The sequence below is a fragment of the Labrus bergylta genome, chromosome 11, assembly GCF_963930695.1.
Source record: "Labrus bergylta chromosome 11, fLabBer1.1, whole genome shotgun sequence".
Lineage (NCBI taxonomy): Eukaryota > Metazoa > Chordata > Actinopteri > Labriformes > Labridae > Labrus > Labrus bergylta.
In genome coordinates this window covers 4969345-4995965 of record NC_089205.1, presented here as the reverse complement: position 1 = coordinate 4995965, position 26621 = coordinate 4969345, and the positions used below count along the sequence as shown (strand labels likewise).

Below are 26621 nucleotides of genomic sequence, written 5' to 3'. Positions count from 1 at the left end.
GAATGTCCGGGATGATTGTGTTGAAGGCTGAGCTGTAATCAATGAAAAGTAGCCTTACATAGCTCCCCTGGTGTTCCAGGTGACTCAGCGCAGTGTGGAGAGCTATGGCTATGGCCTCCTCTGTGGATCTGTTTGCTCTATAAGTAAACTGGTGTGGGTCGAAGGTCTGAGGAAGGCTGGCTTTGATGTGGTGTAAAACCAGCTTCTCAAAGCACTTCATGATGACCACTGTTAAAGCAACTGGACGGTAGTCGTTGAGGCTGTCTGTGGTTGATTTCTTGGGCACGGGTATGATTGTGGCTGATTTCAGGCAGGATGGAATGGTGGCTTGTGACAGGGAGAGGTTGAAGATGCAGGTGAAGACTTGTGAGAGCTGGTCTGCACAGGCTTTGAGCACCTTCCCTGGTACTCCGTCTGGGCCAGCTGCCTTCCTGGGGTTTACTGCTCTTAGCACCTGTCTCACTTTGTGCTCCTGTACAGTGAGTGAGACGGTGCTATGTGCTGGTGGAGGCTGAGGTGCTGTGGCTGTGTGGAGCTCCGTTTTCTCAAACCTTGCGAAGAAGCAGTTCAGCTCCTCTGCTAGCGAGGCGTCTGAGTTCCCAGGTGTGATGTTGCAGCCCCTGAAGTTTGTGATTTGTTGTATGCCTTGCCACACCTGTCGTGGGTGTTTGTCAGAGAGGTGGTCCTCTATCCTAGCATCCTTGATTCCTCTCTTCAGGTTGGCTCTTGAAGCACTGTACAGCGCGCTGACCTGAAGGCAGAGTCGCGGTTTTTAAGCAGCATTCGGACCTGGCTGGTCATCCAGGGTTTCTGGTTGGGAAAAACTTGGATGCTTTTTTCAACAGTGACATTTTCAATGCAGTACTTGATGTAGGTCAGTACTGTCTCTGTGTTCTGCCAGGTCCTGATGTTCAAACACATCCCACTGGGTGTTAGCAAAGCAGTCCTGTAGCTGAGAACGTGCATCCTCAGGCCAAGTTGTAACAGTCTTTGTAAGGGGTGTAGTTCTCCTCCTGAGGGGGGTGTATGCTGGGGTAAGGAGCAGAGAGAGGTGGTCTGACTGGCCTAGGTGAGGGAGAGGTATGGCTCTGTATGCGTGCTTTATGTTAGAGTAAACATGATCAAGTGTGTTTGCACCCCTGGTTGGACACTTAACGTGCTGAAAGAATTTCAGGAGAACAATCTTAAGGTTTGCCTGATTAAAATCCCCAGCTATAATGTGAACTCAATCGGGGTGAGCATGCAGCTGTGTGTTTACTGTGTTTAGCAGGGTGGAGAGAGCTATGCTAACATTAGCATCTGGAGGTGTATAACTATCACTTACTGTTAGCTCTCTGGGTAAGAAAAATGGTCTGCATTTAACTGACATGGATTCTATGTCCAGGGAACAGTATTTATCTATGATTATGCTATTGTTGGACCAGTCGTTCTGCACGTAAATGCAGAGACCCCCTCCTCTGCTCTTACCAGAGTCTTTGTTTCTGTCCCAGCGGTGGAGAGTGCGGCCTGCTAGCTGTACTGCAGCGTCGGGGATCCGCGGGTGAAGCCAGGTCTCAGTTATAATCAAAACACAGCAGTTACGAATATAGCGATTCCCAGCCATTTGTAGTTCCAGCTCATCCATCTTGTGAGCCATTGATCTCGCGTTTGTGAGGAACATACTGGGCAGAGGAGGCTTGTGTGGCTGTGTCCTGAGTTTCACCAGAAGGCCTGACCGGCATCCTCGCTTCTGCTTTCTCTCCCTCCGCCGCCTGCTGGGCCCGATAACAATCCACGGGGAGCCCGGTGGTCTCGCGATGTTGTTGGGTATATTGTGAGTGCGTTGAAAGTTGCCTGTGATAGGTAACTTGTGCCCAAAAACCAATGTTGAGTAAGTCCTGGCGGCTATAGCAGCGATTTGCACAAGCATTCACATAAAACACTAACAAAAAACACAGAAAATAGCCCAAAAAAGGGAGAGCCGTGAGCCGCTGCATCCGTCCGCGGCACCATCTTGGTTTTGGAGGTTTCGCAAATATATACCTGAAAGACACTCATGAAAATTACACCAAAGAAGAAATGTCATAAGCTTTGTCTCCATGAACTCTAGTCATCTACCCCAATTGTTTTTATCCAGAAGTCACTGTGATTGGTTAAATTGAAAATTTGGCATGTCTACATTCTTTAAACCCTCAAAAGAGAACCGGGAACAACAAGGGGCCACATGTCAGATTCAAACCCAGACCACCCGTTTGGATGATGGCACACACTAACCACTAGGCAACCAGCGCCCTGTGTATGTGATATCTTGGAGTAAAACTTTAAGTGAAACTTTCCTGATAGATGTGACGGTCCCTGAGCAGCAGCGTGACGGGGCTGATGGAGACTGATGGCCTTATTTATTGTTTTTGCGGGCCGTTTCTCCTGAATGCTGGCATCGGTCCAAACACCACAGATAATGTTTGTTTAGCTATGAGGCGTGTAAGAGGAGCATGTGAGCTGGAATGAATGTTGTTCGTCCTCTGACACTGATCCTCCTTCCGACCCAGAGTCCATCAGTCAGCGGGAGTTCTGCGTCTGACGGCTCAGGAAAGCTGCTGCTGATTTGTGACGTTTTGTTTAAAGAACGTTTGGTTTATTTATTAATTATAGGATTAGGCCGTTTCATACTAAACTTCTCTGCAGTGTAATACTTTGTGCCAATTTATTACTTGTTTATTTTCTTTCCACTTTGATGCAAATCGAGTAAGTGTCATCAATTTTCATAAGAATTTTAGTCAGACTTCATTTTTAAAGATTTTTTGAGAGGCTTTTTGTGCCTTTATTGTAAAACCAGGGAAGTGGATAGAGTCGGAATATCATGGAGAAAAACGGCAGAGAACGTCTCAGAGGAGCCTCAGGTCAGATTTGAACCTGGGCCACCTGCCTGGAGGACCACAGCCTCCGCACATGGGGCGCGCTCATGAATCACTATGCCACCAGCACCCCTTAGTCAGATTTTTGAAGTCATAAATCTTCCAGTCTTTTACAAGCTTTTAAGAAAAGTTCACTTTACCTTTTGGGTACATGCATATTTTTTATTCAAACAAGTCTTGCACATGTAAACAGGATGTTTAAATCAGTTAGAGTATATTTTGTACTTGCATGGAGAATTCAGGGAACAAGACGGCATTACATGATGTTAGTGCTGCTCTGGATCTTTCAGCTTTCTGCCAGTAATCTCTCTCTTTCCCTCCAAAGATATCTGTAACACAATTCGAGCTGATAGTACAATGTCTCTCAACAGGACGAATGGCGTTTCTCTTATGTCCACAGAGCGCCCAGGTCGCCTGTTTCCAGCACTATGTAACTTTGGCAGCGGGCCACAGCTCTCTTGCGAGAATACGTCTTTACAGCACTAGTTCACACAGCAGCCTTCTGCGGCGCTCGCTGGGAAGGACTACAGTGGCAGCAAACTATGAACTAGTGTGTGGCGCTGACGGACCGTGGCAAACAGAGTATGTAGAAATTGGGGCTATGAGACGGATGATGACTCTAACGGATGAAGTTAAGAGAAAAATAGGGTGACCGAGCAAGAAACCAGTCTAGAGAAAAAATTGGATAGACTTTTACATGTTGGTAAGAGCTTCACAAACAGTAGGCTGCAAACTGTTGCATCACACCATGTCTGTTTTATGATCATGCAGTGGCATTCTGAGACTTTCTGTAGGAGCCCAAATCACACTAAACTGAATTTCTTCATAATGTAACTTGGGTATGTTATAGAAAGAAGGTCATGTTGTGCAAGAATGAGTAGCTGAACACAATTGCAGATACAACAAAAACTTTCATCAAACAAAAGACCAAAAAAATTCCATAAAAGGTGAAGAAAACACAAGGAGCCACAAGGACCCAGTACAGAACTGACAACAAGAGGGAAGGAGCACTGAGACTCGATAGACTCTGGGTTAATCAGACACAGGTGAGACTAACGACACAGGTGGAAACAATCAGCACAATCACAATGGAGGGAAACCAGACAAAGGGAGGATGTAAGACTAGACCAGAAACACAGGAATAAGAAAAGACTAAATAAAGCCGGAAACACTAAAGCTAAAACAGAAGCCAATAAAATGTGTCCCTTTGCGTTTTTGTTGTCACTGAAGTAAGATTCAGAATTCACTGAATGTTAGCTGAAATTCCTTAAAGTTGGTCTTGCATGTCATATTAACCTTTCAATGGTTAACCTTTCAAAGACCAAGAAGACAAACGTGATCTTCTAAGAAACTCATAGTATGCATTGGGAATAGTTGATAACTGTGATGATTTATGAACAATGTGTAACTCCATACAGTAGATGCATGCAGGTTGTTGAATATGAATTCTGAAAATTCTAAACCTAAAATTCCTGTGAGGAACTTTAGGTTAAGATCTTTCCTTTTTTTCTTTTAACACTTTAATGAATGAATGGTGGTGGAAAATAAAAACGGGCTGTTTCTTCTGCTTGCTGTAAATCATCTCGTCTGACACCTACCTCTTGGCAGCGTTTAAAGGCATGAACAATTACAAAATAAAAGTTGTTTATGGTCTTGTTACTTTTCTGGGTAATTCAGACCCATTAGGATTAATTTTAGTCTGTTTCATAGCGGATAAAAATTTTGAATGTGGACATGCATACTGTATAAACTAAAATCAGAAGACAACCCTAAGATGCGTCCTTTAAATGTTTCCAACACTCTTTTGTCTGACGTGGCCTTAAACAAAAAATCCAATGAGCCATTGTGGTCACAATAAATGTATTTTAATAATTCAAACAAGGAGACCTTTGGATTTGTTTATGCATTTACTCACAGCCTTTGCCAAACTCCATTTTCATTCTTACATAGTCTCACTGTCCCCTATTTAAAACAGTCGTCATTGCAAAAGCAGACCGCTACTTCTGATAGCTCAGTTGTTATTCTGCTAAATCTGTCACAGTTTACAACATGTTGGACAAAATATATATTATAATATAATATATATTTCAATTGAGAGTTTCAACACTGCCCTAAAAGAAACTCTAACACTGTTCCGTAGATAAATTGTGAGGTTTGTTTTATTTTACACACCACAAACAAAGCATTTCTGTCTGCTCCGTGTCCCACTTTGCTTCTTGTTCATCATACTTGTGGCCTGTAGTCACTTGAATGTTTCATGTGTAAGCCTGTAGCCTGACAGATGATTGACAGCTGGTAATGAAATGTGGAGAAATGTGAGAAACCAGCGTTGAAAAGAGGAAGTGAAATGATGGAAGATCAGTGAATGAGAGGACCGTAAATTAAAGCAGGGAATAAGACGGCAATCCCCAGGACTGCTTTACTTCTTGGTGTAAAAATGGTGGCTTCTCACCACAAACTATCGCCCTGTGTGACAGGTAATTATTTTGCGGCCAGCAGACCCTCCCCATTGCCTCCCTGCCAACTCGATATCTGCACCTCTCTCAGGGGGTCATCTGTGCTCAGCTAGTCCAGATAAGTGAGAGAAATGTGGGGCAGCCGGACTGTGATGTTAGGGGCTGGCCTGGAACTCAGATCCTGCTTCCACGTGGTCTTAATCCATAGAAGAGAGGGAGAAGGGTTTAGAAGGACGAGTCAAGCAGCAGCAGGAGGTTTGTGGAGAGGTGTGTGTTTCCAGTGAGCTGTCCTCTTTGAATTTTATCTTTTAGTTTAGATTGTTTGGCTTACTAGAAGAAGGTAGAGTCTGCATGAAATCAGCATCTGAAGGCCACCACAGTGTTTTCTCATGCTAATTTTGCAGCGCTAAAGTCACCTTGCTAAAAGAAAACAGTGTGCCAATGACGGGGCTCAGATGAATTTTAACCGTACATGTGCAAAACAATTGATTTGAAAGACTTTTTCCAACAAACAAACTTAGTCTTCATGAAGGAGTATTGTTTGCAACTGTCCTGCAAATGATTTCCACTTTTTCAGTATGCATCTAACAATTACAAAGTCGGTACTTTTTACAGCAGTACTGCACATGAAAGGCCGTAACATCTTCCTTACATGGGCCAAAAGTCACAAGTTATTGCAGATTGATGAAATGCTGTTAGGGGAAAAAAGCCTTTTCACAACATATAAGTGACTGTATTTGCATATGGCCGATGTCTTCGCTGCTGTTTAACATGCATTGAGTCTGTTTTTGAGGTGCTGGAGTTATGTATAAATGCAAATGATCTAAATCTACTGATGTGCAAAGTCAAACAACGTAGACGAAGTCAAACAAGAAAAACTAGACAAGGTTCAAAATCAGACATGCACAAAGTGAAGACAAAGAGAAGACGTGCAAACAAAGATGAAATGTGACTGTGATATATGTGGACTTAAAGAGTAGACATTAAAGGCTCGATGTAGACGTACTGCTCATCACGGTGTAATAACAAGCATAAAGATAGTTCCACTCGTCAGTGCACTCACTATAAAAGAGCTGATTTTTCAAAGATTCTGAAGGATTCTGCAGCCCTGTTGAAGTTCCTCCGCAGTAAACAGAAAGTCACCTTGATGCATATTTGCTATCTCATTTGCTCAAATAGCTTTTCCCCTATTTCATATATCCTGCATTTGTATACAGCGGTACATTATCTGTGTTAGACACACTGAAAAAACTCAAGCACACAGACAACTAAGGTGAGCAGTAAAGAGTGAGGCTGTGAATCTCTCCTCAAGACAATGTATTCGATCATAGGCTACGATTCCGTATTGGACGATTTATTAAAATACAGAATGATTCAGTCAGATTTAAAGGTCACGTATTATCTTCCTTTTCAAAAAGTTTAAATAAGTCTCAGAGCTCCACCAAACATGTCTGTAAAGTTTCTTGCTATAAATCCACTCTGATCCTGTATTTCATCATGCACATAAACAGGCTGTTTCTGTGTCTGTGGCTTTAAATGCAAATGAGCTGTGTTTGACCACGCCCCCCTCTGGAAATGGTTGGGCTTTCCTGAGTCTTAATTTAAGGTGTAAAGTCTGCACAAAAGCCTACGTGTAAACAAGTTAGTTTAGGGAAGTAAGGTTCATCTTAACTTGAATGTGTAACATAACTAACCAAAATATTGTTGCAGAAATTAAGTTTTAACTTCCTGTGACAAAAATGTTCTTATTTGAGTGTTTGTTCCAGAGCTTCCTGTTGGACTAATTGTCTCTGATCAGACTAAAAATATGTTCTGTCATTGCTCGTTATTCTAAAAACAGAGATGATAATGTAAGTAGGGTGTGACAAATCATTCTGATTAGGTGATATCTAAAGCCTACCCTCAGTTTACAGCGAGAGTGAAATAACCACAATTACGTTGAGTGGGGAAGAGAGCTAATTTAACAGTACGCTATCAGAGGGATAGAATTATCACCACTCATGGAAAACAAAAGCAAAAGACAAAGTCACCATTTATTTCTGAACGATATAATCTGTCACTGGGAACGCACTGCCCTTTGCTCCTCTTGATCCCAGAAGTTATCCCAGCTTTTAAAAATTATAAGCCATCAAAACTGTATTTTACAGTATTTTACTGTATTTTACACCCACACGCTACATGTTTAAGATTTAAGCTGTAACTATCTCAGCTGGTACAATAAATGTTAGTAGAGTGCAAACCTCTTACTAAATTAGAGTTTTAGGAATTTTGGTCCTAAAAATGGTTCAACAGGGAGAGTCAGTTCAGGACTGTTGTAGCTCGGTATTACGGTTGATTCATTGGACAAGCTGAGTGAAATACTCTTCACTGCTATCTAGGAACTTTTTTTAATAGCAGGTGTAAAGATGAAAGTGAAACACAGGTAGAATTTGAAAGTGAAATATTCTGAACAACACTGATGCAGAGTTCATTTAAAAAAAAGAGTTGTTTGGTTAATCTCCAGTGTCTGTGAGATTGACATTGACACTCAGACATAAACAAACACCTTTTCTGTGAGTGTGAGTCAGTTTGGGGTTCAGAAAGGTGTTCTTAAAACCAACTTCACGCATCACACATCAGACAGTCAGTCAGGTAGCCATCAGGTCATCCGTACAGTCAAGCTGTGTTTCAACTATTCTGCCAGAGAGTTCATGATTCACCCAAACAAGCAGCCCAGCGGAGAATTAATGAATAAAACATACTGCACAAGTGAAAGCTTGAGAAGAATCAAACATTTGAGTTCCTCTAGGCACCAGCCTGCTGTGTTCCAGGCTGTAAGTGCAAATCATTGACTGTATATAAAGATGGTTGAAAGCATCTCCACCTCCTCCAGTTGTACAAAAAGCCTAAATTCCAACTTTGCATGGCGCTGACATCTTGTGAATTCTGAGCTAGTCTGCTAAGTACCGTGGCAGTCATGTCTCGCCCCTGCTACTAACCATGCCAATTATGCTCTTTGGTCACTTTTTTTTCACACCAAATTACTGATTAAGAATATGTTTTCTCAATCAAAGGTCCCGTTCAATGTGTGTCAGAGGATACTGCACCTGCGGTCATGATGGTGCATGATAGTTAGATTTTAGTGCCATAAAAATACCCTGCTCAGAATCTTATACTGGTGTATTAGTCACACCCGTATACAGAACGCAGCCCAGCTTTTAGATGAAAAAAAGTATGAAAAGTACATCTTATACCCCAAATTGGAAGATACTTACTGTATCGATCACCTTCTCTATCACCTGACTCTGCACTAGTTTATTAGGAGTTTAGGATGTAAAGAGTGTAACGTCTGTTGAACTTTCTGCAGTGTAATTCTCATTCATTTCAGACTACACGGTGAAAGCGACCATTTTCCCCTCCCAAGTTCAGTGGGTTCACTTTGTTCTCCTCGGCTGACACCTCTGTTTATTTTACCGCCCTCAGTGGAAATTGTCGTCTCTTGTCCCCCCTGCCTGTTTCTCACACACTTCCTCTCCGTTTCCTCTCTCTGCTGAGCCGTTAAAAAACACGACGGGCTCTATATGTGCCCCAGTCGACACAAGGTGCAGTACACTGTGGCGACTATAGAAAATGATGAGTTATAGCCCTGCAACAGAGCCCGGGGCTGAAACGCATTTCAGAGGAAGGGGAGGCGGTGGATGTCTTCCGTCTGCGGTGTACAAGAGGAGGTGACACTGCTGTGTGTGTGTGTGTGTGTGTGTGTGTGTGTGTGTGTGTGTGTGTGTGTGTGTGTGTGTGTGTGTGTGTGTGTGTGTGTGTGTGTGTGTGTGTGTGTGTGTGTGTGTGTGTGTGTGTGTGTGTGTGTGTGTGTGTGTGTGTGTGTGTGTGTGTGTGTGTGTGTGTGTGTGTGTTCGCTCGCCATGTCCGTGACAGTGCTGATTGATTTGAGAAAGTTAATGAACAGGTGAAGTAACGACTTCCTACCTCAGAAACGTTGATTTTATTTGCTCAGGACAGAATGATATATCTCTGTTTGTACCTCACTGCATAAAGTTTTAAACCAAGTCCAAATAAAGTCTCCATTTTTTTTTACCAGTCCATCAATGCTAGTGTAAAAGTTACTTTTCTTACCTATTATAAAACTTCAGCCAGTCCCGTTTAGACAGAGTTCCTTTTATGAGTCGGGTGTGGCTACACATTTCTGACAAATGCTGCTCTTATTAAGACACTTGTATGTTTTTCATTATCTGCTTCTCTGAACAGTGAAGTAGCTCATACATCCCCACTTTGAAAAAACAACTCTCCTTTCGATGCCATTGCCGATGCAGTCTGGCGAGGACCACACCTGACTTTAAAGACAGGTTTTAGAAATGGGGGGGTTAGGGGGGGTACAAGAAAACTCTTGACAGGTGTGAAGCAAAAGTGAACAGAATAAAACATTGAAAAAAAATATTAATGGTCACGCTGTGGGTGTTCACACAAAGAAAAGACAAAAAGAGAGGATTACTTTCCGAAATGTAGAAAATGATTGACACACTCACACGCACAAAAAGACAGGGAGAGTGTCGGACAAAAGGTGAGCTCGGTTTGCAGATCTTACCCCTTCCATTCATCTCTCCCTCTCTCTCTCCTTCATCACCCCTTTCTCTCTCTCTCTCTCCCTCTGTGCTTCTGCCTTTGTCTGGGTCCGACCGGAGTCTGGCAGACCTAGACAAAAGAATGCTGCCTGTCATGAGGGAGAGCAAAGGTCTCTGCTCTCTGGAGGGGGGGTGGGGGGTTAGGTGGGAGGACAGAGGGTTGGCTGGGTGTCAGGGTTGGACAGGCATTGTCAAAGCTGTGGCTATCTTCTTTTTTTTTCTGGGCTCCTACCTCCGCCCATCTCTTCTGCTACCAATGTTCTCTTATATTCACCTTTTCCCCTGCTCTCTATCTTTTTTCCAGACCAGGTGATGGCAATGTAAAAACAAGGGGACATTTGACAGATGTGAAGCATGAAGCTCTTCACCTGTTTAGCGGCGTGATTTAATACATGATTGGTGGATCTTTTCTTTTTGGTTCTAGTTATTATGATCCCAGAGGAGGAGCTGATGCCTCTTGCCAGGGTGCAAACTTTCAGAAAGTTCATGGTGAGGCTGTCTCTTTGAGCTAACTACTGTTTTTTTAAGGCTCCTTGATGAACTCCATTTTACTTGGCATACATTTTTTTTTAACACAAACTCCTGTTTTTGTGCTTAGATGTTACCAAGATGATTTTATTTTTTTGCTTCCAAACATACTTGATTAATGTCTCCGATCACATGACGGTTTGTGCGAAAATAATATTACACCATTGGTTTTCTGCTTTCATGTGGGACGCAGACTGCCATCTCCTGGGTGAAAGATAACATCTTACCTATACCAATGGTATAAGCTAATGTGCATATAATCCTACGAGCACAACATTCAGGGTTGTGCTTTCTGACACAAAGACGCTTTGTGTTGTAGGTTTGACAAACACTCAAATGAAAAAACACATGAATTCCTTATTTCTGCTGACCGACAATGAAAACAGAGGAAACTCCTTTTAGTGTTTAAGATGTGCCGTAATAGAAGTGGCATCGATAGACTGTTTCTTTTAGGGAGTGAAGGGAGGGGGGGGCTTGCATGCATGCATGCATGTGTGAAAATTTCCATTGCATTCAGTTAAGTTCACAACATACAGTCTTTGTGCAGCTGTGTAGCTCTTTCTAGTACCATCAGTGTTCATCATGTAGAGTTTGTAATGCTTCTAACTATCAGCCTATCATCCTAGACCGAAACATTGATGGTTGTATCAAGTACTGACCTCTGAGTTGTGCTTTCCATCTGCACTGGTGACTTTTGACTTTAATAGAAGAGATCTTTTCAATCAAACCGGCACTCCACAAGGTAACACTGTTATAACAGGGTTTCTGTTAAATCTATATATCCAGCACCCACTGCGCGATGAATTAGGGCCGATCTTTGTTAGCATCATGTCTTATGCATTGGGTGACGGCATCACTTGGGGTCATGACAGCGCACGTCTCAGCATGTTATACACGTTATACACGTTTCAGATGAACAAGTGTTAGGTGTGTTTTAGACACCGGATGTACAGTGATATAGCCTACACAGTAGTCTTGGCTATATTCATGACATGAACATTGAATGTAAACCTCCATAATCCAGCTGCTCGTTACCTGTTGGCTTGCTGATATATACAAGGAAGGAGTCAAAGTCTGGGGTTTCATTTGTTTTTTAGTTCATGCAAATTATGTGGAAAGATAAGAACATTTTAAGTTCCACAAAGATTTCTCGTATCTGTATACAGTTAATTTAAATAAGGTTTTTTAAATGCAGAGCTTTTACTTGGGATGTATTTGCAGAAGAACTATCTAAAGGCATGTAGAGGAACTACTTGTGTACAGAATATGGCACTGTATTGTGTTGTCTCAAATGAAAGAGCACCCGAGAGGGCACTTCATCACATACTGCATACTTAATCATGTTTTATCCTCCCTGGAGGAATCCAAGAGGGCACTTCTTTCTTTCACTGCTTTTTCTTCTGCATAGTGACACGTAAAGTCCTTTACTTTGTAACACCCACACCAACTTTGAGGGACATATTTTAAGAAGGGTATCATCTGTTGTGCATCAGGAGTTGTTTATTCAGTCGGATGCTGAGCTGTTTGTGGAGTTGTATTAGGTTCATATATCTGTGTTTTTACAGTTAGTGCCATAATAAGTGAAACTTGAATAACTAGCCCATGTTTTCTGCTGCCACTGATGTGAGTCTGTCATTCCAGAAATAATATTTTTACTTGATAAACAGCTTCAGATTTGACATTTAAGAAGTGACTCTGCCTCCATGTAGGTGATTAATATATTTTGTTTTCAAGACTACTTCACAAACTGCCTTAAGACTGTTGTATCATTGGCTGTAAACCCTGAAAGTATTTTTTATACTCTATAGAAGTCACTTTATTTTGACAAGGTTACACTAAAACGACTTTGTGCTGTCAGCGTGCATTTGCGCATCATCTGTCGATCTCGATGTTTTGTGGGAATCCTGGTCCAAAGTCGGCCTGCTCTGAGAGAGGTGACTCAGCCTCTCTGTGGCCTCACTGCAGGGAACAAACCAGAGCTGACACTTGATGTCAGGCTGCTGCTGATCTGCTATATCTGAATGATTATTTCCATATTGAAGCTGAAGCTGTTCCTTTACATTGCTGACTTCCCAGAATAAAAACGCCTGCTGCTTGTATCAGGATTCAGATAAAGTACGAGGAAGAGAGGCCAGAGGTTTAAGATTTGAAAGTAGTTTTATACTCCCACATCCCTAAACTTTATTTTTGCAGCAGTTTGTTCTGCATATTTTGCTCTTTTTTTTGTGCAGACTGTTGCTATGCAGCAGTCTGGGGACAAATTGATTATTCAGTCCACAGCCCAGACAGCCGATTGTCTCCCTTTCGGCTTTGATTCACTGAAATGTCATTCTGGCCGATGCCAGCGGTGATAATTTCCTGAACGGCACAGTAAACACTAAATATTTACTGAGTCTGAGGAGGAACAAGCTGAATCTGATTTAAATGGTAATATTTTGATAACAACCCGTCTGGAAAAAATAACCGGTCAGCCTTTTGTGGCACGAAAAGGTCGAAAATATTTGCATTTGTAGTTTCTCATCCTTTAAAAACCTGCTGTCTGAAGAAAAGTTACTCTAGTTGAACTACCTTCTTTATTTGTATAAAGTAAAACCTTTGAGGATATTAAGAGTATTTTCCAATCTTGATAATTGTTTTTGGAATAAATCAGTGACTCTTTGTGACATAGACTTATTGTTCATTTGAATCTGTTATTTAAAGTTACAAAGCTTTAATCCTCTAGACCCAATGACGTTATTTTATTCTAAATGTGCCCGTCGGTCTGCAGTCTGCATGCAGCTTCTGTCTGTAGTGTAGTGACTGTGTTGTGCCAGCAGAGGGGGGAAGGAAACGTGTTTGTCATGAATGAAAGTGTGCAGCAGCAGCAGCAGAGTGGGAGATGATTGCAGGGCTCTCAGTGTGTGCAGCGACCGCACGCCGCTTTCACGTCGTCTGACAGAAGAAAGCTCCCCCACCCCCCACCCCCCCGTGGTCGAATCTTCTTCCTTCAAGTCTACAAAAATGCATCAGTGTTTTATTATTGCTCTTTTAAATACACTTCTTGCAGATGTACTCTTAGTGTTTCCAGTTGAGATGAGCAGTTACATTCAATCTCCCTTTTTGTTGAGGGCAAAAATACTCAAAAGAAATACTTGACCAAACGTTGAGAGAGTAACCCTCCTGTAGAGTTTTTCTAAACAGTGTTGATTTTTTAAAGGAAATAAAACATTTGTTTTCACTGTTGACTTCTTCACATTTCTCTGATTTAAATGTGAAAACACGATGAATTAATTATTTACAAAGTACTCTCTGAAATTACAATTGACAAAAACTCAAATGATAAACATTTTAAAAGCTTACAACTTTATTTTTTGTAAATTATAATAGAGGCTCTGACTTGTAAATTTGAGGATTTTCCCCTTCAAGTCCTGCATGTAGCTTTTTAGGAACGTTGAGTTTATCTGATTCAAACACAAAGTCATGAGTGCCAAACTTTTGCTTTTGTAATTGTCTTCAATGAAAACACACAAACCTTTTAATTTTTTGCAAATATTTTTTAATAATGATGTGGATTCAAATCTTTTCTGATTCAACTGATTTCTGGTGATTTGATTTTAAGGTATCAGAGCTGAAATGTTCCCCTTCAAACATTTACATTTTATATTCTTTATTTCTCTGTAGTTTAAAAAGTCTGTCCAGAAAAGGAATCAATAGAAACTTTCATCTTCTTGACACTTTCAGATTTAAGCGTGAAGCCTTGATTTTGTTGTCAGACGCGGCACACGGCGGCCCCACCATCGTCGTGGGTGGACGAAGTTTAAGGTCGATTTAAATAATGCGGGATGGGGGAGAGGGGGTGAGGGTGGTGGAGGAGTCAGGGGAGGAGAATCAAGTTACCTCGGCGCTTTAGAAACGCACTGTAAAGCCACAGGATACACACACACACTCTCACTCCCTCACACACACACACACTCACACACACACACGCTCCCTCTCAGTGTCTCTGGGAGATGATTTCCTTCCTGCTTGTCGTCCCCCTCGCACCCCCTTCCCCATGCTCCTCGGCCCCCTCCTCTCGGCTACGCAGTGTAAACACACTGTTCCAGAGGAATGTTGGACTCCCTGACCTCCGCTGCAGTTCACTCGGTTCAGCCTGGCCGCGCTGTGCTCCAGCATCAGCAGCAGCAGCAGCAGCCCCCACCTCCTCCCTCACCCGTCTTCCCTCCTTCACCTCCCCCCCTCTGGAGCCCCCTTCACTCCACTCTCTTTATTTTTTTCACTCCTTCTCCTCGTCTCACCACTCCTCCTCTACTCCTTTTTTTTCTCTCCTGTCCTTGTCCCTCACCACCTCCACCCCCTCTCCTACAACCCGCTTTTTTAGACCTCCCCCTTTTTCTCCCTTTTCTCCTTACTCCCCCCCCCCCCTCTTTATTGCTTTCTCCCATTTGTGTCGTTTCCCTCATCAGTCATCTCACAGCGTAGCGGTGGATTGTGTCTCTTTTCTGTCTTTTTCTTTATGTCTGTCCCAGTTTTTGCTGACTTGATTGGCACATCAGGACTCACGCTGACAGGATTCTGGAGTGAAACTGCAGCTGTAGTGAAAGCATGATACTTGTAGTAACCAGATTGTGCATGCAAACATGCTACATGCACTCATGTAACCTACACATGCACACACCTCGCTCAGACGTCATTCTGTGCAAAAAGAGAAACCTTTGCACATGCACAGGCCGGCTCTGCGCACCCTCAAGCCTCACTTTCCCCCTCGCCCGCCCCCCCACCACCTCAACTCACAGTGGACCGTAGTTCCTAGAAACAGGATACCAGAGCCAGAGGCTTTAGTGTCTCTGCTCTGAGGTGTCTGAGGGCACAGAAAGCCGAGAGGTTACAAGTGCATCCGGCTGCTCGTCCGTTTGATTACAGAAGGTGACAAAGATGGCAGACATGTGCCGCTGCCCGCCGTTTTTATCCCTGACTGTAGTGTTTTTTCAACGTGCGGCGGTTCAGGAGGGGTTTAATTGCCGCAGGATAGAGCAGATTATAAATACATGCAGCCGGTCACGGCAGGTTGTGCTGAATGCGTACGTCTGGGGGAATCAGAGACTTGTTTGTGTGTTTGTAATAGATGCTGCGGCTGCTGCTGCAGGGGCTACATGAGGGCGAAGCAGCCAGCCAGTTTTTACAGCCAGTCTGTCAGGCTGCCAGCTAACCTGAGCAGCAGGGTCAGCAGCCAGCCAGCGCACATAGCATGAATATAGATAGACCAGAGGAGGGAGGCATTTGTGAGGGCCATTTTTAGCATGCAAACCCAATCCTCCACACTCAGAAGCATCAGTGCACATTCATGCATTTACATTCAAACAGACAGTTTTACATCTCTCTCACGCTTTTTCCTCTTGAGGCGACTTTTTATGCTAAATTTTGCTTCTGAAAATTTTGGGGAGAACTGCTCCTCACTTTAAAGCAGTTGGGATTTTTAACCCTTTGCCTCTCCGTTATACAGAGAGAGAGAGAGAAATAGTTTGAAGGACGATGAGGTCTGCACTCATTAAAAGACAGAAAATGTGCTCAGCACTGGTGTGAGCTGATGGTCGGTGGGATCTTTTTAGAGATTTGGATTGTTGATGGTATCCTGCCCAGAGGGGAAGTTATTCATGGTGTACAAATTTGAATCAGTCACTGATTTTACCAATACAGTTCAGAGTGCATCAGTCATTTTTGCAATCCATTTGCCTCAAATTTCATCATTTTATGTATTAATGAATTGTCCCTAAAAGGAGACATGCTCACCCCTAGGGGTCTTCAGTATGTAGGTGTTTGCCTGTTGCTTAGTTCAACCCTCAGATGTTCAATCATTCAGTGTAAAGTTTGAATTTTTGTTTCCTGCACCTCCAACTGATAAAAATGATGCTGCCGTCTGACACAAGCATGAACAGTACCGCAACATTTTACTGCAGTTAAGAAACACAATTATCAACAAATGCACTTGTTCATCATGTTGCAGAAATTCCTCTTTATTCTCTCATACCATATTTTGATGTTGATTAACTATGCCCTTTAAAAACTATAACATAAGCTTGTTCGTCTCCTAAGCTTTCTGTGATTTTGTATTTTGTGTGAAAGCTTACTGTTAGAACTTTTGCTCTCTCTTCTCTGAGATTGAAGGATACACACTTCACTTGAACATTGTTTTAACGTTCAGGGTCGAAAAACATCGTCCTTTGTGTAATGTGTAAAAAAAAAAAAATTAAAGAGGAAAAAAGAAGCCACAAAAACCCCTCTTGAAGCTTTCTGTATCAACAGCCTGAATTGTTTCTTTCTTGTGCTATCACCTGAGGATATCTCTCACATATTGTCTGTCCGTGTGTGTGTGTGTGTGTTTGTTTGTGTGTCTGTCTGTCTGGCTGGCTGCTTTTCCTTCATGCTGTCTCGTCAGGGATCTAAACCATCCCTGCGTTTACCTTCTATTTACTTGCATGCCTGTATCTAATCTCTGTTCACGTCGCTACATATCAAATATATTTTTAAATGATGTCCTTTGTTCTGTTGTGAGTCTTTGAGCACGATAGGATCATTAATTACTCAGGTGGTGTAATTGTCGCATTCGGTTAATGAAAACGATGCAGGTTTTGGAGGACCATGTGGTCTGTTGCTCATTATGCTGGCAGGAAAAGAGGAACTTGGCTGACCTCTGCTGGCCTCTGACAGGCACTGTTGCAGATGTTGATCACGGTTAATGATTTGATGCAGGATGTATATTTGTTCTCAAGGCTTCCTCTGGCTTCCATTAACCACAGAACAGCTTCAGGGATCATTAGCAGAGTCAGTGATGCTGCTGCAAACGGCAGCAATTTAGCAGCAGCCCAGCATCTTTTTCTAATAAAACATGCTGCGTTCTTAAATGTTCTTATGGTGCAAGCTCACATAGTAATGCATTCTATGTTGACCTTGAATTACCAGATTTTATCCGTTTTAAAATCTTGAGAGCAGGAAAAAGAATACTGCAAGAAACGAAAGCTTGAATGAAATGGAGAAAAACAACAGAAAATCGCATGTTTTTTAATTGAGGGAATTCGACTTTACTGAGAAGAGGAAAAAAAAGATGTGGAGGGAGAGAAAGTGAGAGAGTAAATGAGTGAAGTGAGTGAGAGAGGGAAGCAGATGGCTGGAAATATAGCCTGCTAAATTATTCATCCGGGCTGGAGTCTGGAGATAGATAGATGGATCGGGGCTGGCATGGACACTTTTATTAGGATTCCAGGAGCTGTGAGCAGAGTGCTTTCAAAACACCCTGATTGCCTTGTGAGACTAAGAAAAGTAATTGTATCAGGTCTGGGAGCAGCCATTTGCCGAGAAAATTCAAATCTCCACAGATGCGGGCGTGTATCAAACTTTGCGAAGCATGAAAATAAGTTTGAACCATCTATGGATGTGATTGTTTCAGCTGCAGTCATTTCATTAAGCCGATGTTTGTACTGCAGCAAAAAAAGAAAACAGCAGAAAAAAATCTTTAACAAATACTCTTCCTCTAAACTTTGACCAATACAAACATAGCAGAAGGTGTATCAGGATGCAAATCTTTGCGGCATGCTTTGCTGTGTCGATTTAGACGCAGAGATGTATTTCTGCAGAGTCGGAGGAAATAAATATAAGAATAAGAATATAAGAAGATACAGGATGCAAAAAATATATATTTGAACCTGGCTTGGATTAGATTATTTAAGATGCAGTGATGTATTTCTTTTTTAAGTTACAATGGCAGAGTCTGAAAAAAAGAAAATAAAAATGATGGAAGAAAGACCTGCACAAATCCCTTATTTTTAAATATAATAAATACTGACTACATTTGAGATATAGGATGCCAAACTGTCTGGAAAAGTACAAACATTAAGTCTTACATTAGATAACTTTAACTGCACTGATTCCTGTTTCTCATGCCTGCAGAGTCTAATCATTACAAAACATTAGTGAAGAATATTAAACTAACATGATTTCCTCTGCAGGTTTTTCAAATTGCAATAGATTTGTTGTTTTGTGTTTTGGGATCTTTGACCAAACCTCTGGATTAAATCAGTATGATGTGACAATTTTTACTTATAGCAATTTCTGAAAAGTCAAACAATAAATATACAATTACAGAACAACTTTCTGGATGTTTTTAATGTCTGAAAAAGCACAGAGAGGTCTAAGCCATGCTTAAGTAAGATTATTTTCACTGCAGTGTTTCAATTTCTAAACCCAGTCCCGACAAAGTTTACAAATTAAGAGCAATCTTTGACAAATGTTCTCTGTCTCAACTTTGACCTCTGTTTTCTCTGAATGCGGTCAATCAGGGTGCAGAGATGCTTTTCAAAAAAGCCCTGACATAAATCCCACTTGTGCTTAGATTGCAATGCACATGCAGATGTTCTTTGTTTCTTAAATCTGATCCCTGCAAAGTCTACCAATTAAGAGAAAAGTGTGAAAGAAAGCCTTTTCCTAACACCTTTAATCTTCATTTTGAGTAAACCTGAATGTGTATCAGGAGATTCAGGATGCAAAATAAGTCTAGTTAAGCCATACCTGGTGAGTTATTTAGGATGCAGGTACGTACATATATGAAGTAGAACTATTACGGATAAAAGAAAGGGAACTATTTGACGTTCTCTTATCCTTAATTCTGACCTATTGGGTTTTTTATGAGCTTTTTTAAGATGCTGTGGTGCCTGGCAAAGCACAAATATAAGATTAATCCATGATTGAATGAGATCATTTCACCTGTTGTCATGTATTTCCTAAACCTGCAGAGAGGAATCACTAAGAAGAAAAAAGGTACAAAGATCTTTTACAAATGTGCTCCCTCTTTATTTTGACCACAACTGTCTCTGAATGCGTTGACTCAGGATGCATACAAATATGTTTAAGCCACCTTTTCATGACACTTTTTAATCTGCAATCATGTTTCCACCACCTAAAAACTCCTGAAGGGTCCAGCGTTTGTGAATAAAAGATTGTTCACAAATGTTCCAATCTTTGATTTTCATCACCTCTGAGTTTGAGTGAGGTGACTTGGGAGGTGTGGTGTCAAGAAAAGCATGAATATAAGCTTGAACTGTGCTTAAATCAAATCATTTCAGCTGCAGTGATGCATTTATAAACCCAGCGCCTGCAGAGGGTAATACTGAGAGAGGGGAAAAAAGAATTTCTTTTTATTCCAGATGTTCTCTTTTATAGTTTGGTCACCACTGGGATTGTCTGAGGAGCTTCAGGATACATAAAAAAAATAAGTTGAAGCTATGCTTGTGTACAATTTCCTTCACCCAAATCCTGCAGATATATCTGAAGGAAAATGTTTAACAAACTCTCTTCTCCTCTTTATGAGGTGATTCAGGATGCTGCAATTTGTCTGGAAAAATGGTGGGAGCTTGGACATCTCACCTGCCCCTCGACTGTTCGGGTTTTCTTGAACAAGTTTCAAACATTGCGGTTGAATAAAAAATAAAAGACTGCCAAGAGAGGGAAACAACCTGGTTCGTAAAATACGATTTGTGGTGGACATATGTAGTGAACGTCTGCTGCAGGGAAGTCCAGCAGTCCTTGAGTGTGTTTAAACCCGTCTGAGGAAAAAGGTAGTAAAAATGTCTATATATACTTGCAGTTATTTACAGTTTTACCTCTGCTTTTAGAAAAAAGAAACATCAAATATTTGCCTTCAGATTGGCCTTGTTTGCTTTATTTCCCCCTTTGCTTCAACACATGCTGTAGAGAAAATACTCTTTCTCTATGTTCTATTTTTCCACTTAGCTTTGAGCATCATGTGGAGCATATATGACACTCCCAGGCACACACACACACACACACACACACACACACACACACTCCTGAGTGGAGGGCTCCGGGGAAATAGAGCAGAGAGGAAGCTACGTGCCTTCGCCAAGCAAGGGCTGTCTGGTGTCATGGCAACCGGTGCAGATTACCCCACCCTCCATCACTCAGAGAGAGAGGAGAGGAGGGATGAGCGCACACACACACACACACACACACACACACACACACACACACACACACACACACACACACACACACACACACACACACACACACACACACACACGCATCCATGAATGTATAGGAACACGTAAAAAAATGTTGCACAACATCGTAAATGCTCTTACATGATTCATAAATAATCTTTTTAAAATGTGTCAGCTTTTCAGACTGTAACGTCTTTTCTGCAGCTGTAAACTCTTTAAAAATAAGCTGGAGGAAGAAATGGAGAAGGAAGGGAGGGAGAGAGTGGTGCAGGAGAAAAAGGTGGAGAGGGCCATAAACATATAGTAGAGCTAAATACATCTGGGGGATATACTGTTATTAAAAGCAGTAAGGTTATCCGACGAGCAGCTTTACTGTGGGGGTGGACAGTTAGCATCGCGCTAACGCCTTTCACGCCGCCAGAGTCCTATTGAAAGGAATTTAGCAGGAGATATTATTCTCTTAAGTGTGTGTGTAGGTTAATGCTGCAGCCTGAGGAGAGGAGAGGAGAGGAGAGGAGAGGAGAGGAGAGGAGAGGAGAGGCAGTGATGCATGGACGAGCTGACAGCCAGAGAGGGAAGAAAAGAAGGGGGAAGGAGAGATAAAATTAGAGTCTGCATCAGGGTAGAACGGCCCGAAGTTTGAGATTTTTATAGGAAAGCAAGAAAAGAGAAAAGGGTGTGGAAGAGATAAATGACAGCAGCAAGAAGGAGAGGAGGAAGAAAAGGGGGGGGGGGGGGGAGTAGAGGGCGTTTGAGGATATCGCCTCCGAAATTGACTGCGGCACAGCCATCGTCCACGGTTACATCACAGCTGAGCTCAAACTCAGGATGAACCCACCCCCCTCTCTCCTTCATTCGCTCGCTCCCTCCCTCTCTCTCTCTCTTTGTCTCTGCCAACCTTAAAGCACCTCAAATCCAACTTTTGACCGTTTGGCAATTATGCGGAGATGACTGAGTGTGTGCGATGGGATGTATCATTGTTTAATGGGATGCACCGGAACGGCAGAAGACTGAAATCCCGAGGAGACGTTTGTCGACTCTCTGGCTTCCTTTTCTTTTTTAATGCTGCAGTCATCAGCTTATAATCAGCTGCATCACAAAAGATTGTATCTTTCATATAAGTCTTTCATTATTAGTAATCAATTAGAATCACTAGCCTGTGAACACCAGTATGAATATTATAAGTTTAAAATAAAGCCTGTATTCATGCAGGGATTCCAGTCTGAGCGTCCTGCTGTTTCCCAGCACACACACACTCATACTATGAGCTCTGCAGGAGCAGGAGAGAGTCCAGAGCCCAGTCGAAGGTCACCTTAATCAACACCTTCTAATTCCCATCTTGTCAATAAATCAGCTTGTTCAGCGGCCCGATGCTTCAAAATAAGATCATCTGGACTCATACCTTATGTCACTTCTACACGGACATGGCTCTGCAGTCAATTTAGCAACTATAGTGTGCTATACCTCCAATAAGAAGAAATACAATTGGCAATGTCTATTTTAACGTGCAACAAAAGCTAGCTAAGAAGCTAAGGATGCCTCTTCTTCAAATTGTAAATATTAAACATGTCCAATACTTATGATCTTATACCCGGTTGTGTATGTGTGTGTGTGGGGAGGGGGAGGGGGAGGGGGAGGGGGGGGCAGCTCTGTGGATTGTCACTTGAACCAAAACAAAACAAAACGTGACTGTGTATGAATTGGATTAGTTACTTCTGATTGTCACTTTACAAAGCAGCCTCTGCCATCAGTGTGTGAATGGGTTGCTGTGTCTTGCGGTGTAAAAAGCGCTCTGAGTAGTCAGAAGACTTTGTAAGTCATTAAGACCCCAACATATGTAAAAACAGGGCTCTGGTTTAAAAAAAATAAATAAATACCAGAATTCAGCTTGCAGGTATCAAGCAAATACACTGATAACCTGTGTTATGTCCTCTCCTTACAGGAGCTGATGTGACAGACTGGAACCCACACATGACACCTGACAGTAATCTGTAAGTACTGATGTGTTATAAACTGATTCTACTGTGTCGGGTGCGTTGGTCAAAGTTTGTCGGCCTGCTGGCTGTCTCTTGTATCAGTGTAATCAATGACACAATGCAGTACAAACAGCTCTGTAGCTCTGTCCTGCAATATTTCAACACAGGCATAAATTAAATACAAATCATTTGCATGCTCACTTTCACCAGAGTAAATTCAGACACAAAATTTAAAATGCACCAGTTATTGATCAGTCATTATTTTCTCCTTGGTGATATATGAATTGGTGATCACGTCTTTGTTGCAGCTTCTACATGTGAGGGATTTCTCCACATCATTAACTGAGTATATGTATGTTTTTAGAGCATTGGTTGGACAAACAACCAACATATCACACATGTGCTTAAAGAAACTACAAATAACATTTCTAAAGAACATTTAACATCAAAATGAAGTGCACATTTGCATATTAATGAGAGGTTTCATGCTAATTTACTTCTTTACTGTAAAAAAATCTGAGATCAGATCAGATAAGATCACATCTATGCGTTTATGACCTCAGAGAAAAGCCAAGCTATTCCCTCATTAATCTCAGCAGATCACAGATATTACCCAGCTATTAGTTTTTTTTTTTTTCTCACTCTGACCCTTGTACACAGTCATTCCTATACAATAAATCACTCTAAGCGATTTTTATCATGTGTTAGTGCTTGATTTGCAACCCCTATCTCCCCCAGCTGACAGTGGACATGTCTCTTGATGTCAGTCTCTGCTGCTGCCATTTCAGCGTTTGATGTTCCAACACCTTGCTGTTTGAAATCCTGCACAGACGCACAAGTCTGTTGAACAGGATTTCAAAGATTTGAATGTCACTTTCAGCATGGTTAGCATGGAGGATAAGAGCGTTGAACACGTCAGGTTTCTGTGTCTGGCTCGCTGTGTGTCTCTGTTTAATGCAGCTGCTAGCGTTCTGTGGTCATCGCTCTATAAATACAGCAGCTGACTGACGGACCCTGCAGCAGCTGTCTGCCGTCTCATGAAACATGGACACATAATGTACACACTGATGGAAACGGGCAGAAACACATGTGGAGTGTTTATTGTTGTTGTAAAAAAGATGGAAGACCACCGGTCTATTTCTTTATTTCTTTTTCACGGTCATCCTGTGACGCAATCTTTCAAACAGTCCCAGCTTCACCTGTTTAATAATTCAGGCTAATTCTCTTTGAGCTCAAATAATTATAGATTCATTTGGGCCGGTAAGATCATGTTAAATCCTCTGCTCTGATTTGGTTAATGGCCAGTTGCCGGTCTTGCTGAAATATGGGTCTCGATAGTCCAGTTCTGTGATTCAATTGGTTTATTTCTTTTGCTTTTTTATTCACAGTTTTTATTTAAGACAGTCACTCAGGTGTTTTTTTTTTGTATGGTTCCAACCTTTACATATCTGATTGTGTTTGGATCCAACGAGATATTTATGAAACACAAACAGCAACAAAACTTACTGATTGAGGCAGAGGTAGACCAGCGACCCCCAGGTCCTGACAGGTAAAAAAATACTGTTTTTGTCAATGGTGAAATATAGCTGACAGCATGTTTTGGTTGAAAATGGCATCTTATCTTAAAAGTTGATTCTTGTATTTTTAAACCTTGGTTCTTGTTTGACATATTTCAGGGTCTAAATGACTAAAAGGTTAAATAAGAAGGACGTTTTGGAACTACTCCAGTATAGTTTTTGTTATTTAGCCGTGAAAGGCAACAAAGCCCTTGGTGGAAAATTAAAGAACATCCACTTAGAGTTTTTGTTTTGGGCACTGACAGGCTCAGATTTTTATTCTTAAGCTCTTTTCACACATGCACTTCTTGCAAATTTCTAAAACATGTCAGGACAGACTTCCCCTAAAATGTTCCTGACCTGCCTGTTCACACATTCACGCACCACAAAAACAGCATTCAACACTATATTGAGAGTTTTTGCCTACGCATCAGTGCTTCATGTAATCGGACTTCTTAGAGTCTCAATGAATGAGTAGTAACCAACATAGTTGCATACAGGCAGGGTATGAAACTGCTTCACTGTACAGGCAAAAGGATTGCACCTGTCGCTCATTGGTTGCATCTCGTTAATGTCATCAACCCTGCCCTATTACTTGTGGTGAATTTTCCTGACATGTCCTGCTGCATTCACACATCGGCTCAACCCCAGATTCTTGTGGAAATTTTACTCTTAGGATTGCAAGAAAAATTCAGGATAAACGAAAAAATGTTTCCCTTTGCATGCATAAATGCAGCTCTTCCTGAAAGTTTCAGGAAATTATCAGGAGTTTTGTGCATCTGATCTGTGGCAACACCAACAGTTTCTGACAATATTACAGAAAGGATCCCTACTAAAACTAAGACCTCTTTTTTCTAACCAGTAACAGCCTTTACATACATCACTTGCGCCCCCTCCTTTCTACATATCTCCTTTCAAAGCAGCCAGAACCCATTGGCAAAATCAGCTTTCTCGACCTCAAGAACACAGAAGTTGATTGTCTACCTTTAAATCTACGAGTTTGTTTGTTTCTGTTATTGTATGATTCTGATATTTGTGCACCAAGCGAGGCAGCAGTTGACCAAATTCTTCTGTGTTCTTTAAGGTCAAATTACTGTAATCTTTAATGGAAGCTGGTGGCTTTAAAAAGAGAGCAATGTTACAGCCGTAAAAGCAACCAAAGCGGTGGATTTCTGCAGGGATCTTTTCTGTAATGTCGGCAGACCTTTGACCCTGTCAGATTGAAACAAGTGGACAACTTCGATCAGACACATTTGTCTGATCACAATTATTATTGCAGCCATTCAAGCTTCCTTTTGCAGGCAAGTATTTCAGCAATTCAACAACTATGTGCACCTTTTCGTCAATTAGACCACAACAAATGTAAAAACAATAATTCCCTGCTTTAAAAACACCAGATTTCCTTCTAGAAAATGTAATTTTTTCTGTCAAACTGGACAGTCTATAGAAAATATTTTCAAGCTCAACAAAAGGTGCATTTTACTGCAAGAAAGACATCCCCAACAAAGACCAGTGAAAAGCATCAACAACTTTAATGCAACGTTCTTTCTAGTATAACACGTATAAAGAATATATCAATCCTGCCCAGTTACAGACAGTGGACAGACAGATCCGTCAGTGGTCTCCTCCTCCTCCGTCTAGCACACATGACAGCAGAGAGTGGCAGTGAAACAATGATGCGGATGTTGAGGATCCCACATTTATCCTCCCCATTCAGCGCTGCAGCAGCTGCACAGACATAAGGAGAGGCATCGTTACGGCGAGCTGAGGACTGTTAATAGGCCCGCAACGTGGGGGGCCTGCCAACTCCGCACGGGGCTCATGAGAGGAGAGAGGAGGGGAGGGAGGGAGAGCACGAGGAGGTCACAGGGTTAGGGAGGAGGACAAGATGTGGGAGGAGTGTTTGAGACAGGAGGAGCAGAAATGAAAGAGTTTGTGTACAGTAAAGGGTGTATTTTTATCTTCCCTGAATGGAGGAACATGAATGAATGCGGGCTTGCTTGCCAATTTCTCCCGCACAAATGGCTTCAACCCAGGAACATTTAAATGAGGAAAAGATGATTGCAGACAAACTACAGAAATCTGCATCAGCGCAGCATAAGATATGTGCATCCATCCACGGCTGCTCTCTTTAATCAAAACATTTTAACCTGGTTCATCTTACTCTAAGTGGCCATAAAGTCAGTTATCGTTTTATTAACAGCCATAAACTACATAAGGCTTCGATGGAAAGGCCTTTACCAAAAGTTGAAATATGAATGTCAAAACTTCAGCCAAAATAGCCAAATCCCAGAACAAGACTAAAACCAACAATGACTCTGTCAATGAACTAGTATGTATATGTAGGCTATGTGTGTGCGTGCAGTATGTGTGTGTGTGTATGGGTTACACCATACTGGCGTCAAAAATTGAGGTGCACTGAGCTTGGCAGCCAATCAGAGTATTTCCATCACCGAGCACTCTGCTGCCGTTTTAAGTATGTTCAATCCAATGTGGGAACCCGTCAGCAATCAGTGTCTGACGGCGATTTATGTGTCTTAGAATGGAGGCGGACTTTTGGCTTGTAGCCAGGTACAGTAAGTGTAAAGTGACTTCAAGCTAAG

General features: G+C 41.9%; 1 long non-coding RNA gene across 1 annotated transcript in view; it reads left to right on the top strand.

Annotated features, from left to right (window-relative positions):
• The window catches only part of LOC109992332 (uncharacterized), a 113186-nt gene that overhangs the window by 15830 nt on the left and 70735 nt on the right, over positions 1-26621 (top strand). The window contains exon 2 of the long non-coding RNA XR_010667105.1: positions 22429-22477. This is a non-coding gene — a long non-coding RNA (uncharacterized lncRNA). The remainder of the gene's footprint in view (positions 1-22428; positions 22478-26621) is intronic.